The sequence below is a fragment of the Oncorhynchus nerka genome, linkage group LG17, assembly GCF_034236695.1.
Source record: "Oncorhynchus nerka isolate Pitt River linkage group LG17, Oner_Uvic_2.0, whole genome shotgun sequence".
Lineage (NCBI taxonomy): Eukaryota > Metazoa > Chordata > Actinopteri > Salmoniformes > Salmonidae > Oncorhynchus > Oncorhynchus nerka.
In genome coordinates this window covers 2,445,768-2,461,975 of record NC_088412.1, presented here as the reverse complement: position 1 = coordinate 2,461,975, position 16,208 = coordinate 2,445,768, and the positions used below count along the sequence as shown (strand labels likewise).

General features: G+C 44.1%; 1 pseudogene; it reads right to left on the bottom strand.

Annotated features, from left to right (window-relative positions):
- Positions 1–5,652: 5,652 nt before the first annotated feature.
- The window catches only part of LOC115115726 (E3 ubiquitin-protein ligase arih1-like), a 56,914-nt pseudogene continuing 46,358 nt past the window's right edge, over positions 5,653–16,208 (bottom strand).

Below are 16,208 nucleotides of genomic sequence, written 5' to 3'. Positions count from 1 at the left end.
GTGTGTTATTATAATGCTCCTCCTCCCCCCTAGTAAAGGTGTGTTATTATAATGCTCCTCCTCCCCCCTAGTAAAGGTGTGTTATTATAATGCTCCTCCTCCCCCCTAGTAAAGGTGTGTTATTATAATGCTCCTCCTCTCCCTAGTAAAGGTGTGTTATTATAATGCTCCCCCTAGTAAAGGTGTGTTATTATAATGCTCCTCCTCCCCCTAGTAAAGGTGTGTTATTATAATGCTCCTCCCCTAGTAAAGGTGTGTTATTATAATGCTCCTCCTCCCCTAGTAAAGGTGTGTTATTATAATGCTCCTCCTCCCCCTAGTACAGGTGTGTTATAATGCTCCTCCTCCTAGTAAAGGTGTGTTGTTATAATGCTCCTCCTCCCCCTAGTAAAGGTGTGTTATTATAATGCTCCTCCTCCCCCTAGTAAAGGTGTGTTATTATAATGCTCCTCCCCTAGTAAAGGTGTGTTATTATAATGCTCCTCCTCCCCTAGTAAAGGTGTGTTATTATAATGCTCCTCCTCCCCTAGTAAAGGTGTGTTATAATGCTCCTCCTCCCCTAGTAAAGGTGTGTTATTATAATGCTCCTCCCCCTAGTAAAGGTGTGTTATTTTAATGCTCCTCCTCCCCCTAGTAAAGGTGTGTTATTATAATGCTCCTCCTCCCCTAGTAAAGATGTGTTATTATAATGCTCCACCTCCCCTAGTAAAGGTGTGTTATTATAATGTGCCTCCTCCCATAGTAAAGGTGTGTTATTATAATGCTCCTCCCCCTAGTAAAGGGTGTTATTATGCTCCTCCCCCTAGTAAAGGTGTGTTCTTATAATGCTCCTCCTCCCCTAGTAAAGGTGTGTTATTATAATGCTCCTCCCCCTAGTAAAGGTGTGTTATTATAATGCTCCTCCTCCCCCTAGTAAAGGTGTGTTATAATGCTCCTCCTCCTAGTAAAGGTGTGTTATAATGCTCCTCCTCCCCCTAGTAAAGGTGTGTTATTATAATGCTCCCCCTAGTAAAGGTGTGTTATTATAATGCTCCTCCTCCCCCTAGTAAAGGTGTGTTATTATAATGCTCCTCCTCCCCTAGTAAAGGTGTGTTATAATGCTCCTCCCCCAAGTAAAGGTGTGTTATTATAATGCTCCTCCTCCCCTAGTAAAGGTGTGTTATTATAATGCTCCTCCTCCCCTAGTAAAGGTGTGTTATTATAATGCTCCTCCCCTAGTAAAGGTGTGTTATTATAATGCTCCTCCTCCCCCTAGTAAAGGTGTGTTATTATAATGCTCCTCCCCCCTAGTAAAGGTGTGTTATAATGCTCCTCCTCCCCCTAGTAAAGGTGTGTTATTATAATGCTCCTCCCCCTAGTAAAGGTATGTTATTTTAATGCTCCTCCTCCCCTAGTAAAGGTGTGTTATTATAATGCTCCTCCTCCCCTAGTAAAGATGTGTTATTATAATGCTCCACCTCCCCCTAGTAAAGGTGTGTTATTATAATGTGCCTCCTCCCATAGTAAAGGTGTGTTATTATAATGCTCCTCCCCTAGTAAAGGGGTGTTATTATAACGCTCCTCCCCCTAGTAAAGGTGTGTTCTTATAATGCTCCTCCTCCCCTAGTAAAGGGTGTGTTATTATAACGCTCCTCCCCTAGTAAAGGTGTGTTATTATAATGCTCCTCCTCCCCTAGTAAAGGGTGTGTTATAATGCTCCTCCTCCTAGTAAAGGTGTGTTATAATGCTCCTCCTCCCCTAGTAAAGGTGTGTTATTATAATGCTCCCCCTAGTAAAGGTGTGTTATTATAATGCTCCTCCTCTCCCTAGTAAAGGTGTGTTATTATAATGCTCCCCCCTAGTAAAGGTGTGTTATAATGCTCCTCCTCCCCTAGTAAAGGTGTGTTATTATAATACTCCTCCCCTAGTAAAGGTGTGTTATTATAATGCTCCTCCTCCCCCCTAGTAAAGGTGTGTTATTATAATGCTCCTCCTCCCCCCTAGTACAGGTGTGTTATAATGCTCCTCCTCCTAGTAAAGGTGTGTTGTTATAATACTCCTCCTCCCCCCTAGTAAAGGTGTGTTATTATAATGCTCCTCCTCCCCCTAGTAAAGGTGTGTTATTATAATGCTCCTCCCCCTAGTAAAGGTGTGTTATTATAATGCTCCTCCTCCCCCCTAGTAAAGGTGTGTTATTATAATGCTCCTCCTCCCCCTAGTAAAGGTGTGTTATAATGCTCCTCCTCCCCTAGTAAAGGTGTGTTATTATAATGCTCCTCCCCCTAGTAAAGGTATGTTATTTTAATGCTCCTCCTCCCCCTAGTAAAGGTGTGTTATTATAATGCTCCTCCTCCCCCCTAGTAAAGATGTGTTATTATAATGCTCCACCTCCCCCTAGTAAAGGTGTGTTATTATAATGTGCCTCCTCCCCATAGTAAAGGTGTGTTATTATAATGCTCCTCCCCCTAGTAAAGGGGTGTTATTATAACGCTCCTCCCCCTAGTAAAGGTGTGTTCTTATAATGCTCCTCCTCCCCCCTAGTAAAGGTGTGTTATTATAACGCTCCTCCCCCTAGTAAAGGTGTGTTATTATAATGCTCCTCCTCCCCCCTAGTAAAGGTGTGTTATAATGCTCCTCCTCCTAGTAAAGGTGTGTTATAATGCTCCTCCTCCCCCCTAGTAAAGGTGTGTTATTATAATGCTCCCCCCCTAGTAAAGGTGTGTTATTATAACGCTCCTCCCCCCTAGTAAAGGTGTGTTATTATAATGCTCCTCCTCCCCTAGTAAAGGTGTGTTATAATGCTCCTCCCCAAGTAAAGGTGTGTTATTATAATGCTCCTCCTCCCCTAGTAAAGGTGTGTTATTATAATGCTCCTCCCCCCTAGTAAAGGTGTGTTATTATAATGCTCCTCCCCCTAGTAAAGGTGTGTTATTATAATGCTCCTCCTCCCCCTAGTAAAGGTGTGTTATTATAATGCTCCTCCTCCCCTAGTAAAGGTGTGTTATAATGCTCCTCCTCCCCCTAGTAAAGGTGTGTTATTATAATGCTCCTCCCCTAGTAAAGGTATGTTATTTTAATGCTCCTCCTCCCCTAGTAAAGGTGTGTTATTATAATGCTCCTCCTCCCCTAGTAAAGATGTGTTATTATAATGCTCCACCTCCCCCTAGTAAAGGGTGTGTTATTATAATGTGCCTCCTCCCCATAGTAAAGGTGTGTTATTATAATGCTCCTCCCCTAGTAAAGGGGTGTTATTATAACGCTCCTCCCTAGTAAAGGTGTGTTCTTATAATGCTCCTCCTCCCCTAGTAAAGGTGTGTTATTATAACGCTCCTCCCCTAGTAAAGGTGTGTTATTATAATGCTCCTCCTCCCCCCTAGTAAAGGTGTGTTATAATGCTCCTCCTCCTAGTAAAGGTGTGTTATAATGCTCCTCCTCCCCCCTAGTAAAGGTGTGTTATTATAATGCTCCCCCCCTAGTAAAGGTGTGTTATTATAACGCTCCTCCCCCCTAGTAAAGGTGTGTTATTATAATGCTCCTCCTCCCCCTAGTAAAGGTGTGTTATAATGCTCCTCCCCCAAGTAAAGGTGTGTTATTATAATGCTCCGCCTCCACCTAGTAAAGGTGTGTTATAATGCTCCTCCTCCCCCCTAGTAAAGGTGTGTTATTATAATGCTCCTCCCCCCTAGTAAAGGTGTGTTATTATAATGCTCCACCTCCCCCTAGTAAAGGTGTCTAATTATAATGCTCCACCTCCCCCTAGTAAAGGTGTGTTATTATAATGCTCCTCCTCCACCCTAGTAAAGGTGTGTTATTATAATGCTCCACCTCCCCCTAGTAAAGGTGTGTTATTATAATGCTCCTCCCCCTAGTAAAGGTGTGTTATTATAATGCTCCTCCTCCCCCTAGTAAAGGTGTGTTATTATAATGCTCCTCCTCCCCATCGTAAAGGTGTGTTATTATAATGCTCCTCCCCCTAGTAAAGGGGTGTTATTATAACGCTCCTCCCCCTAGTAAAGGTGTGTTCTTATAATGCTCCTCCTCCCCCCTATTAAAGGTGTGTTATTATAACGCTCTTCCCCCTAGTAAAGGTGTGTTATTATAATGCCCCTCCTCCCCCTAGTAAAGGTGTGTTATTATAATGCTCCTCATCCCCCCTAGTAAAGGCGTGTTATTTTAACGCTCCTCCCCCCTAGTAAAGGTGTGTTATAATGCTCCTCCTCCTAGTAAAGGTGTGTTATAATGCTCCTCCTCCCCCCTAGTAAAGGTGTGTTATTATAACGCTCCTCCCCCCTAGTAAAGGTGTGTTATTATAATGCTCCACCTCCCCCTAGTAAAGGTGTGTTATAATGCTCATCCTCCTAGTAAAGGTGTATTATAATGCTCCGCCTCCCCCCTAGTAAAGGTGTGTTATTATAATGCTCCCCCCCTAGTAAAGGTGTGTTATTATAACGCTCCTCCTCCCCCTAGTAAAGGTGTGTTATTATAATGCTCCTCCTCCCCCTAGTAAAGGTGTGTTATTATAATGCTCCTCCTCTCCCTAGTAAAGGTGTGTTATTATAATGCTCCTCCTCTCCCTAGTAAAGGTGTGTTATAATGCTCCTCCCCCTAGTAAAGGTGTGTTATTATAATGCTCCTCCTCCCCCCTAGTAAAGGTGTGTTATTATAATGCTCCTCCTCTCCCTAGTAAAGGTGTGTTATAATGCACCTCCCCCTAGTAAAGGTGTGTTATTATAATTCTCCTCCTCCCCCTAGTAAAGGTGTGCTATAATGCTCCTCCTCCCCCCTAGTAAAGGTGTGTTATTATAATGCTCCTCCCCCCTAGTAAAAGTGTTATTAAAATGCTCCTCCTCCCCCTAGTAAAGGTGTGTTATTATAATACTCCACCTCCCCCCTAGTAAAGGTGTGTTATTATAATGCTCCTCCCCCTAGTAAAGGTATGTTATTTTAATGCTCCTCCTCCCCCTAGTAAAGGTGTGTTATTATAATGCTCCACCTCCCCCTAGTAAAGGTGTGTTATTATAATGCTCCACCTCCCCCTAGTAAAGGTGTGTTATTATAACGCTCCTCCCCCTAGTAAAGGTGTGTTCTTATAATGCTCCTCCTCCCCCCTAGTAAAGGTGTGTTATTATAACGCTCCTCCCCCTAGTAAAGGTGTGTTATAATGCTCCTCCTCCTAGTAAAGGTGTGTTATAATGCTCCTCCTCCCCCCTAGTAAAGGTGTGTTATTATAATACTCCTCCCCCTAGTAAAGGTGTGTTATTATAACGCTCCTCCCCCCTAGTAAAGGTGTGTTATTATAATGCTCCTCCCCCTAGTAAAGGTGTGTTATTATAATGCTCCTCCTCCCCCTAGTAAAGGTGTGTTATTATAATGCTCCTCCTCCCCATAGTAAAGGTGTGTATTATAATGCACCTCCCCCCTAGTAAAAGTGTGTTATAATACTCCTCCTCCCCCTAGTAAAGGTGTGTTATAATGCTCCTCCCCCCTAGTAAAGGTGTGTTATAATGCCCCTCCTCCCCCTAGTAAAGGTGTGTTATTATAATGCTCCTCCCCCCTAGTAAAGGTGTGTAATAATGCTCCTACTCCCCCTCGTAAAGGTAACATTAGCGCTGTAGAAACTATTGCATTTCTAGGGTTCATCCTTAAAGTGCTGAGTGTCAAAGACAAAAAAAAAACGAATTATGCACTTTAATATTTGTTTGTCTTTGAAATGAACAACTAATCTCTTCCAACATTTTATACACTAACTTTGTAAATAAGAAATACAATTTTAATAGCAGAAAGAAAATGTAGAAAAGTTTTTTTTTTTGAGGGGGGGGGGGGGGGGTGAAGCTTCTATCAAATGAAAGTAGCTGCTTTCATGTTACTTTGAATGTTAAATTGAAATGTTGGTAGCGAACAAGCAAGCATACAGACATTGTGATGATAACAGAAGAATATGTCCCAAATTAATCCCTATTCCCTACGTAGTGCATTAGCTCTGGTCAAAAGAAGTGCACTATATAGTCATTTGGGACGTAGAGCAAGCATACAGACATTGTGATGATAACAGAAGAATATGTCCCAAATGAATCCCTATTCCCTACGTAGTATGATGTAGTGCATTAGCTCCGGTCAAAAGAAGTGCACTATATAGTCATTTGGGACGTAGAGCCTGTGGGTCTCACAGACGGCTGTAGCTGCAAGACAGAGGGACACATGGATTTTCCTTCGTAAAGAAAAATTCAAATTCAATCATTGATTCGTCACCTGGGCAGAGGAACAAAACAAAAGCATCTGAAAGCCTGACACAGCATACAAGTCACAACTACAACTTTTGTCCCGTAACACAGTGTATTATTCGGGGTAAATCCATACAAACATTACTGGAGTACCACTCTTCATATTTTCAAAAAAACGTAGTGGTGGCTGCATCATGTTATGGGTATGATTGTAATCGTTAAGGACTGGCGAGTTTCAGGATAAAAAAAATAAAGAAACGGAGCTAAGCACAGGTAAAAAAAAAAAATCCTAGACGAAAACCTGGTTCAGTTTGCTTTCCACCAGACATTTTTGGAGAGGAATTCACCTTTCAGCAGGTCCTAAATAACAAGGCCAAATATAGAACGGAGTTGCTTACCAATTAGACAGTGAATGTTCCTGAGTGGTCTAGTTAGTTTGTCTTAAATCTGCTTGAAAATGGTAATCTAGCAATGATCAACAACCAATTTGAGAATTTAAAGATGGAAAATATTGTACAATCCAGGTGTGTAAAAGATATTAGAGACGTACCCAGAAAGACTCACAGCTGTAATCACTACTAAAAAGGTGATTCTAACATGTATTCACCCAGGATTGTGAATACTTAAATGAGATTTCCATATTTAAAATGTTCAATATATATTTGAAAAGAATTGTACAAACATGTTTTCACCTTGTCATTATGGGATATTGTGTATAGATATTTAATCCATTTTAAATTCAGGCTGTATCAAATTGTGGAAATAAGTCAAGGGGTATGAACACTTCCTCTAATATGTAAATACATTTGATGCAACTTTTTTTTTCTGCCCAAAAGACCACTAGTATTCATCTCCTCCCTCTCTCCCTTTCTCTCCCCTTCCTCCCTCTCTCCCCTTCCCCTCCTCCCTCTCTCCCCTCTCATCTTGTCTGAATGAATCTGAACATAATTTCACCCATTCTGGAAGTTTGGAAAGCCTTGTTCACATTGCCAGTTTTTAGTTACTCAAAAACAAAATGTGCATATCTGATTCAAAATGTTATTTTTCCTTGCAGCCACATTTCAAACAAACTTGGCCATGTGACTTTATTTGGCGTCAAGTGGTTTTTAAGTGGTCATTATTTGGATTTGTTTTACACTTTTTTTTGGTTACTACATGATTCCACGTGTGTTATTTAATTAGTTTTGATATTATTCTACAAAAATAAATGAAGAAAAAACCTGGAATGAGTTGGTGTCCAAACCTTTGACTGGTACGGCGTGTGTGTTTTGCCAGCTGCTCTGTTGACAGTTCAGTTCGACAAGAACATGTTCAAGCTAACTAGCGTGTTAATTGTTCACAAACAAAATAGTTAACAGCTAGCTCTAAGCTAGCTCGTTGACTGCTGTGGCTAGACAAAAAAAAAAAAAAGGGACTCGTTTTTTCAAGTTGGTTCATCTAAAAGTGTACTTACATTTTGATTTTGGACATTCAGAGCAACGGGGAAATATCCATTGTTGTCATAACTTCTGTGTGACAGGAAGCACAAGCACCACCACTAATCAGCCTAAACACCTGTGCACATACACACACACACCCGTCGTTACTATGACAACTAGCATAGCCATACGAGCAAACGACTGCCGTCTGAACACACACACACACCCGTCGTTACTATGACAACTAGCATAGCCATACGAGCAAACGACTGCCGTCTGAACACACACACACCTGATTTGTGAACGAGGCTTTAGAGATCTCATTCTAGACTGATTTAACACACTGCAAATTAAGGTCGCGAAAATCCTGGTTGGAGGGATCCCAGATTTCTGCTTATTCGCTCCTGATAGTGGGAATCTTCCAACCAGGATTTCTGAAGAACCTGTGAACAGAATTCTGAATACTACAGTGCAAATACACACCGAGACACTCCTGTTGTATATTCAAGTAATTCATATAAAACAATTTCAGTTGAGAGTTCTAATTCTACTGACTCACACAATACTCCCAGTAATGACATTTATTAAAATCAAAACATATCATTTAATAGAATTATACTTCCTTAATAATGGTGTCAACACATAAGCATTTTGGGGGCGAGAACGAGTCCTAAATTTGCCAAAACGACTGGGGCAAAAAAAAAAAAGGATTGGTTTTGAACGATGGCCACCTTCAGACTTAACTGCAGCAGCTGTTCTAGCTGATTTTCGATGTGATCTATGCCCCTTTTTTTGGCAGTCGTATGAAATCTGATGCAGTTCAGTAACACCCGGCCAGGAGGGATGGACTGGGACCAGAAATCGATCCACTCTTGAATGGTCAGTCTTCTCACACTGTTTTAATATTCTACCCCTCTTATTGATGATTTCCTTTGAAAGTTTCCATTCAACCAGGGAGGTGAGTAGGATGTAATGGTGGGTGGTGTCCCAGGAGATATCCTCTAAACTAGGAGATAGTCCATGGTGATGTGCAGAAGGTAGAAGAAAGAGATATTCTATTCTCTAGAGAAGAGATACTCAGAGATGGTGTGGAGAGGGTAGAGACAGTAGAGAGAAACACTTACAGAACACAGATATCCTCTCCTCAAGGACTAAGAACAAATATTCTCTAGAGATGGTCCACGAGGAGAGAGAGGGGGGGGCAAAGAAAATATATTCTCTCTAGAGATGGTCCACGAGGAGAGGCCAATGTACTCCCATTGGTCCTTCTTAATCCTCTATGTACTCCCATTGGTCCTTTTCATAGCCTTCGTGAACATGTTGTAGCAGCACCCTCCGCCGGCTCTCACAATATCTACACAAGACACAGGAGAGAGATGATGTACAGCATCTACACACATGGGAGAGAATATACACAGGAGAGAATATACACAGGAGAGAATATACACATGAGTACACCAAACTTCAAGAACACCTCTTTCCATGACAGACTAGGTGAAAACAGGGGTCCCTTATTGGATGTCACCTGTTAAATCCACTTCAAAATCAGAGTAGATGAAGGGGAGGAGACATGTAGATGAAGGGGAGGAGACATGTAGATGAAGGGGAGGAGACATGTAGATGAAGGGGGAGGAGACATGGAGACATGTATATGAAGGGGGAGGAGACATGTAGATGAAGGGGGAGGAGACATGTAGATGAAGGGGAGGAGACATGTAGATGAAGGGGAGGAAACAGGTTAAAGAAGGATTTTTAAGCCTGGAGACAATTGAGACATGGATTGTGAATGTCTGCTATTCAGAGATTATATATTCACTTTGTATGTTGTCTACCTCACTTGCTTTGGCAATGTTAACACATGTTTCCCATGTCAATAAAGCCCTTGAATTGAATTGAGTGAACGGGCAAGACAAAATATTAATGTGCCTTTGAACGGGGTAGCGGGTCAACAGTTTCCTGTGTGTATCAAGAATGGTCCACCACCCAAAGGACATTCAGACAACTGTGGGAAACATTGGAGTCCACATTTTCAACACCTCGTAGAGTCCATGCCCCAATGAATTGAGGCTGTTCTGAAGGGGGGTGGGGGGGCATCTCAGTATCAGAAAGTTGTTCCTAATTTTTTGACAACTCAGGTATATATTGGACAATATCTCTAGACACTGATTTATTTATTTTTACCTTTATTTAACTAGGCAAGTCAGTTAAGAACAAATTATTATTTTCAATGACGGCCTAGGAACAGTGGGTTAACTGCCTGTTCAGGGGCAGAACTACAGATTTGTACCTCGTCAGCTCGGGGGTTTGAACTTGCAACCTTCCGGTTACTAGTCCAACGCTGCTAACCACTAGGCTACCCTGCTGCCCCAAATGTTTCAGGGCCTTACCAAAGAGGGTCAAATGTGTCACACTATGCCATTTTCAGGTTGTAAATTGGTTCATGTAGCGACGTAAAAAGCTTCCAAACCCACCTGTATTTATCTTGTACTTTTTGCTTGATATCCTGCAAGGAATCCTGGGAGATGTCCCTCTCCAGATATCCTGACAACGTCTCTGTGCAGTTCTCCAGGTCCGCCTGGTTGTTCTGATGACACGACAACAAGTCCGTCTCAGTCAGTGAGCGTTCAGCCTAGTCACCCATATTACCACCACACCGGGGGTCACAACGCACCAAACCCGAGAAAACAGGGACATATACCATTGCAATTTGTCCAATAGGAAATGGTCACACTACCTAGCCACTTTCACCATACATCAAGTATGACGACAGGCTGTTCTTGAAGGGTTTGAGTTAGCTGTCTATACAGAAGAGTTTAGGGTTGGAGCTGGGGCCGGCTAGCTACCAGGGTTGGAGCTGGGGCCGGCTAGCTACCAGGGTTGGAGCTGGGGCCGGCTAGCTACCAGGGTTGGAGCTGGGGCCGGCTAGCTACCAGGGTTGGAGCTGGGGCCGGCTAGCTACCAGGGTTGGAGCTGGGGCCGGCTAGCTACCAGGGTTGGAGCTGGGGCCGGCTAGCTACCAGGGTTGGAGCTGGGGCCGGCTAGCTACCAGGGTTGGAGCTGGGGCCGGCTAGCTACCAGGGTTGGAGCTGGGGCCGGCTAGCTACCAGGGTTGGAGCTGGGGCCGGCTAGCTACCAGGGTTGGAGCTGGGGCCGGCTAGCTACCAGGGTTGGAGCTGGGGCCGGCTAGCTACCAGGGTTGGAGCTGGGGCCGGCTAGCTACCAGGGTTGGAGCTGGGGCCGGCTAGCTACCAGGGTTTGAGCTGGGGCCGGCTAGCTACCAGGGTTTGAGCTGGGGCTAGATTCCTCCCCCTCCCCTTACATCAAATTAAACTCAGTCCTCTGGGCCCCATTTTGTTTTTATCCCATACACTACACAGCTGATACAAATTATCAAAGCTTGATGGTTAGTTATTTTAAAATCAGCTGTGTATTGCTAGGACAAAAAAATAAATAAAAAATAACAGAGTTTGGGAAAACCCTGGGTTAAGGTCACACCGTACCTCAAAGATGATGGACTGGTTGTTCTTCTTCAGGTAGAAGGCGAAGACGTAGGTGAACATGAGAGTGGAGCGACACTGACACAGCACGTCCACGGCCTTCTTCAGGAACTGCACCTCGATCCAGGACATGTTGTGCTGCTGCATCTCCTCCATCTTGGCCTTGACCCCGGCGTACAGCTTGTGCTCGAAGCGCAGCGACTGCATGTGGTTCATGTAACGGTTGCAGTAGAACAGGTACCGCTGTAACATTGCTCTGGAGCGCTGTAACGCACACGCCTTAACTTAATTACAGTAGAACAGGAAGTGCTGTAACGCCTTAACTTAATTACAGTAGAACAGGAAGTGCTGTAACGCCTTCAATTAATTACAGTAGAACAGGAAGTGCTGTAACGCCTTCAATTAATTACAGTAGAACAGGAAGTGCTGTAACGCCTTCAATTAATTACAGTAGAACAGGAAGTGCTGTAACGCCTTCAATTAATTACAGTAGAACAGGAAGTGCTGTAACACCTTCAATTAATTACAATAGAAGAGGAAGTGCTGTAACGCCTTCAATTAATTACAGTAGAACAGGAAGTGCTGTAACGCCTTCAATTAATTACAGTAGAACAGGAAGTGCTGTAACGCCTTCAATTAATTACAGTAGAACAGGAAGTGCTGTAATGCTTTCAATTAATTACAGTAGAACAGGAAGTGCTGTAACGCAACAGTGACTATATAACCTACCTACCGCCCACTACAACAGTGACTATAACCTACCTACCGCCCACTACAACAGTGACTATAACCTACCTACCGCCCACTACAACAGTGACTATAACCTACCTACCGCCCACTACAAAAGTGACTATAACCTAACCTACCTACCGCCCACTACAACAGTGACTATAACCTAACCTACCTACCGCCCACTACAACAGTGATTATATAACCTACCTACCGCCCACTACAACAGTGACTATATAACCTACCTACCGCCCACTACAACAGTGACTATATAACCTACCGCCCACTACAACAGTGACTATAACCTACCTACCGCCCACTACAACAGTGACTATAACCTACCTACCGCCCACTACAACAGTGACTATATAACCTACCGCCCACTACAACAGTGACTATATAACCTACCGCCCACTACAACAGTGACTATAACCTACCTACCGCCCACTACAACAGTGACTATAACCTACCTACCGCCCACTACAACAGTGACTATAACCTACCTACCGCCCACTACAACAGTGACTATATAACCTACCTACCGCCCACTACAACAGTGACTATATAACCTACCTACCGCCCACTACAACAGTGACTATAACCTACCTACCGCCCACTACAACAGTGACTATAACCTACCTACCGCCCACTACAACAGTGAAAATATAACCTACCTACCGCCCACTACAACAGTGACTATAACCTACCTACCGCCCACTACAACAGTGACTATAACCTACCTACCGCCCACTACAACAGTGACTATAACCTACCTACCGCCCACTACAACAGTGACTATAACCTACCTACCGCCCACTACAACAGTGACTATAACCTACCTACCGCCCACTACAACAGTGACTATAACCTACCTACCGCCCACTACAACAGTGACTATAACCTACCTACCGCCCACTACAACAGTGACTATAACCTACCTACCGCCCACTACAACAGTGACTATATAACCTACCTACCGCCCACTACAACAGTGACTATATAACCTACCTACCGCCTACTACAACAGTGACTATAACCTACTGCCCACTACAACAGTGACTATAACCTACCTACCGCCCACTACAACAGTGACTATAACCTACCTACCGCCCACTACAACAGTGACTATATAACCTACCTACCGCCCACTACAACAGTGACTATAACCTACCTACCGCCCACTACAACAGTGACTATAACCTACCAGTGACTATAACCTACCCCACTACAACAGTGACTATAACCTACCTACCGCCCACTACAACAGTGACTATATAACCTACCTACCGCCCACTACAACAGTGACTATAACCTACCTACTGCCCACTACAACAGTGACTATATAACCTACCTACCGCCCACTACAACAGTGACTATATAACCTACCTACCGCCCACTACAACAGTGACTATATAACCTACCTACCGCCCACTACAACAGTGACTATAACCTACTGCCCACTACAACAGTGACTATAACCTACCTACCGCCCACTACAACAGTGACTATAACCTACCTACCGCCCACTACAACAGTGACTATATAACCTACCTACCGCCCACTACAACAGTGACTATATAACCTACCGCCCACTACAACAGTGACTATAACCTACCTACCGCCCACTACAACAGTGACTATATAACCTACCGCCCACTACAACAGTGACTATATAACCTACCGCCCACTACAACAGTGACTATAACCTACCTACCGCCCACTACAACAGTGACTATAACCTACCTACCGCCCACTACAACAGTGACTATATAACCTACCTACCGCCCACTACAACAGTGACTATATAACCTACCTACCGCCCACTACAACAGTGACTATATAACCTACCTACCGCCCACTACAACAGTGACTATATAACCTACCTACCGCCCACTACAACAGTGACTATAACCTACCTACCGCCCACTACAACAGTGACTATAACCTACCTACCGCCCACTACAACAGTGACTATAACCTAACCTACCTACCGCCCACTACAACAGTGACTATATAACCTACCTACCGCCCACTACAACAGTGACTATATAACCTACTTACCGCCCACTACAACAGTGACTATATAACCTACCGCCCACTACAACAGTGACTATAACCTACCTACCGCCCACTACAACAGTGACTATAACCTACCTACCGCCCACTACAACAGTGACTATAACCTACCTACCGCCCACTACAACAGTGACTATATAACCTACCTACCGCCCACTACAACAGTGACTATAACCTACCTACCGCCCACTACAACAGTGACTATATAACCTACCTACCGCCCACTACAACAGTGACTATATAACCTACCTACCGCCCACTACAACAGTGACTATATAACCTACCTACCGCCCACTACAACAGTGACTATAACCTACCTACCGCCCACTACAACAGTGACTATAACCTACCTACCGCCCACTACAACAGTGACTATAACCTACCTACCGCCCACTACAACAGTGACTATATAACCTACCTACCGCCCACTACAACAGTGACTATAACCTACCTACCGCCCACTACAACAGTGACTATAACCTACCTACCGCCCACTACAACAGTGACTATAACCTACCTACCGCCCACTACAACAGTGACTATATAACCTACCTACCGCCCACTACAACAGTGACTATAACCTACCTACCGCCCACTACAACAGTGACTATATAACCTACCTACCGCCCACTACAACAGTGACTATATAACCTACCTACCGCCCACTACAACAGTGACTATAACCTACCTACCGCCCACTACAACAGTGACTATATAACCTACCTACCGCCCACTACAACAGTGACTATATAACCTACCTACCGCCCACTACAACAGTGACTATATAACCTACCTACCGCCCACTACAACAGTGACTATAACCTACTGCCCACTACAACAGTGACTATAACCTACCTACCGCCCACTACAACAGTGACTATATAACCTACCTACCGCCCACTACAACAGTGACTATATAACCTACCTACCGCCCACTACAACAGTGACTATATAACCTACCTACCGCCCACTACAACAGTGACTATATAACCTACCTACCGCCCACTACAACAGTGACTATAACCTACCTACCGCCCACTACAACAGTGACTATAACCTACCTACCTACAACAGTGACTATATAACCTACCGCCCACTACAACAGTGACTATAACCTACCTACCGCCCACTACAACAGTGACTATAACCTACCTACCGCCCACTACAACAGTGACTATATAACCTACCTACCGCCCACTACAACAGTGACTATAACCTACCTACCGCCCACTACAACAGTGACTATAACCTACCTACCGCCCACTACAACAGTGACTATATAACCTACCTACCGCCCACTACAACAGTGACTATAAACCTACCGCCCACTACAACAGTGACTATAACCTACCTACCGCCCACTACAACAGTGACTATAACCTACCTACCGCCCACTACAACAGTGACTATAACCTACCTACCGCCCACTACAACAGTGACTATATAACCTACCTACCGCCCACTACAACAGTGACTATATAACCTACCGCCCACTACAACAGTGACTATAACCTACCTACCGCCCACTACAACAGTGACTATAACCTACCTACCGCCCACTACAACAGTGACTATAACCTACCTACCGCCCACTACAACAGTGACTATATAACCTACCTACCGCCCACTACAACAGTGACTATAACCTACCTACCGCCCACTACAACAGTGACTATAACCTACCTACCGCCCACTACAACAGTGACTATATAACCTACCTACCGCCCACTACAACAGTGACTATATAACCTACCTACCGCCCACTACAACAGTGACTATAACCTACCTACCGCCCACTACAACAGTGACTATAACCTACCTACCGCCCACTACAACAGTGACTATAACCTAACCTACCTACCGCCCACTACAACAGTGACTATATAACCTACCTACCGCCCACTACAACAGTGACTATATAACCTACCTACCGCCCACTACAACAGTGACTATATAACCTACCTACCGCCCACTACAACAGTGACTATATAACCTACCTACCGCCCACTACAACAGTGACTATATAACCTACCTACCGCCCACTACAACAGTGACTATATAACCTACCTACCGCCCACTACAACAGTGACTATAACCTACCTACCGCCCACTACAACAGTGACTATAACCTACCTACCGCCCACTACAACAGTGACTATAACCTACCTACCGCCCACTACAACAGTGACTATATAACCTACCTACCGCCCACTACAACAGTGACTATAACCTACCTACCGCCCACTACAACAGTGACTATAACCTACCTACCGCCCACTACAACAGTG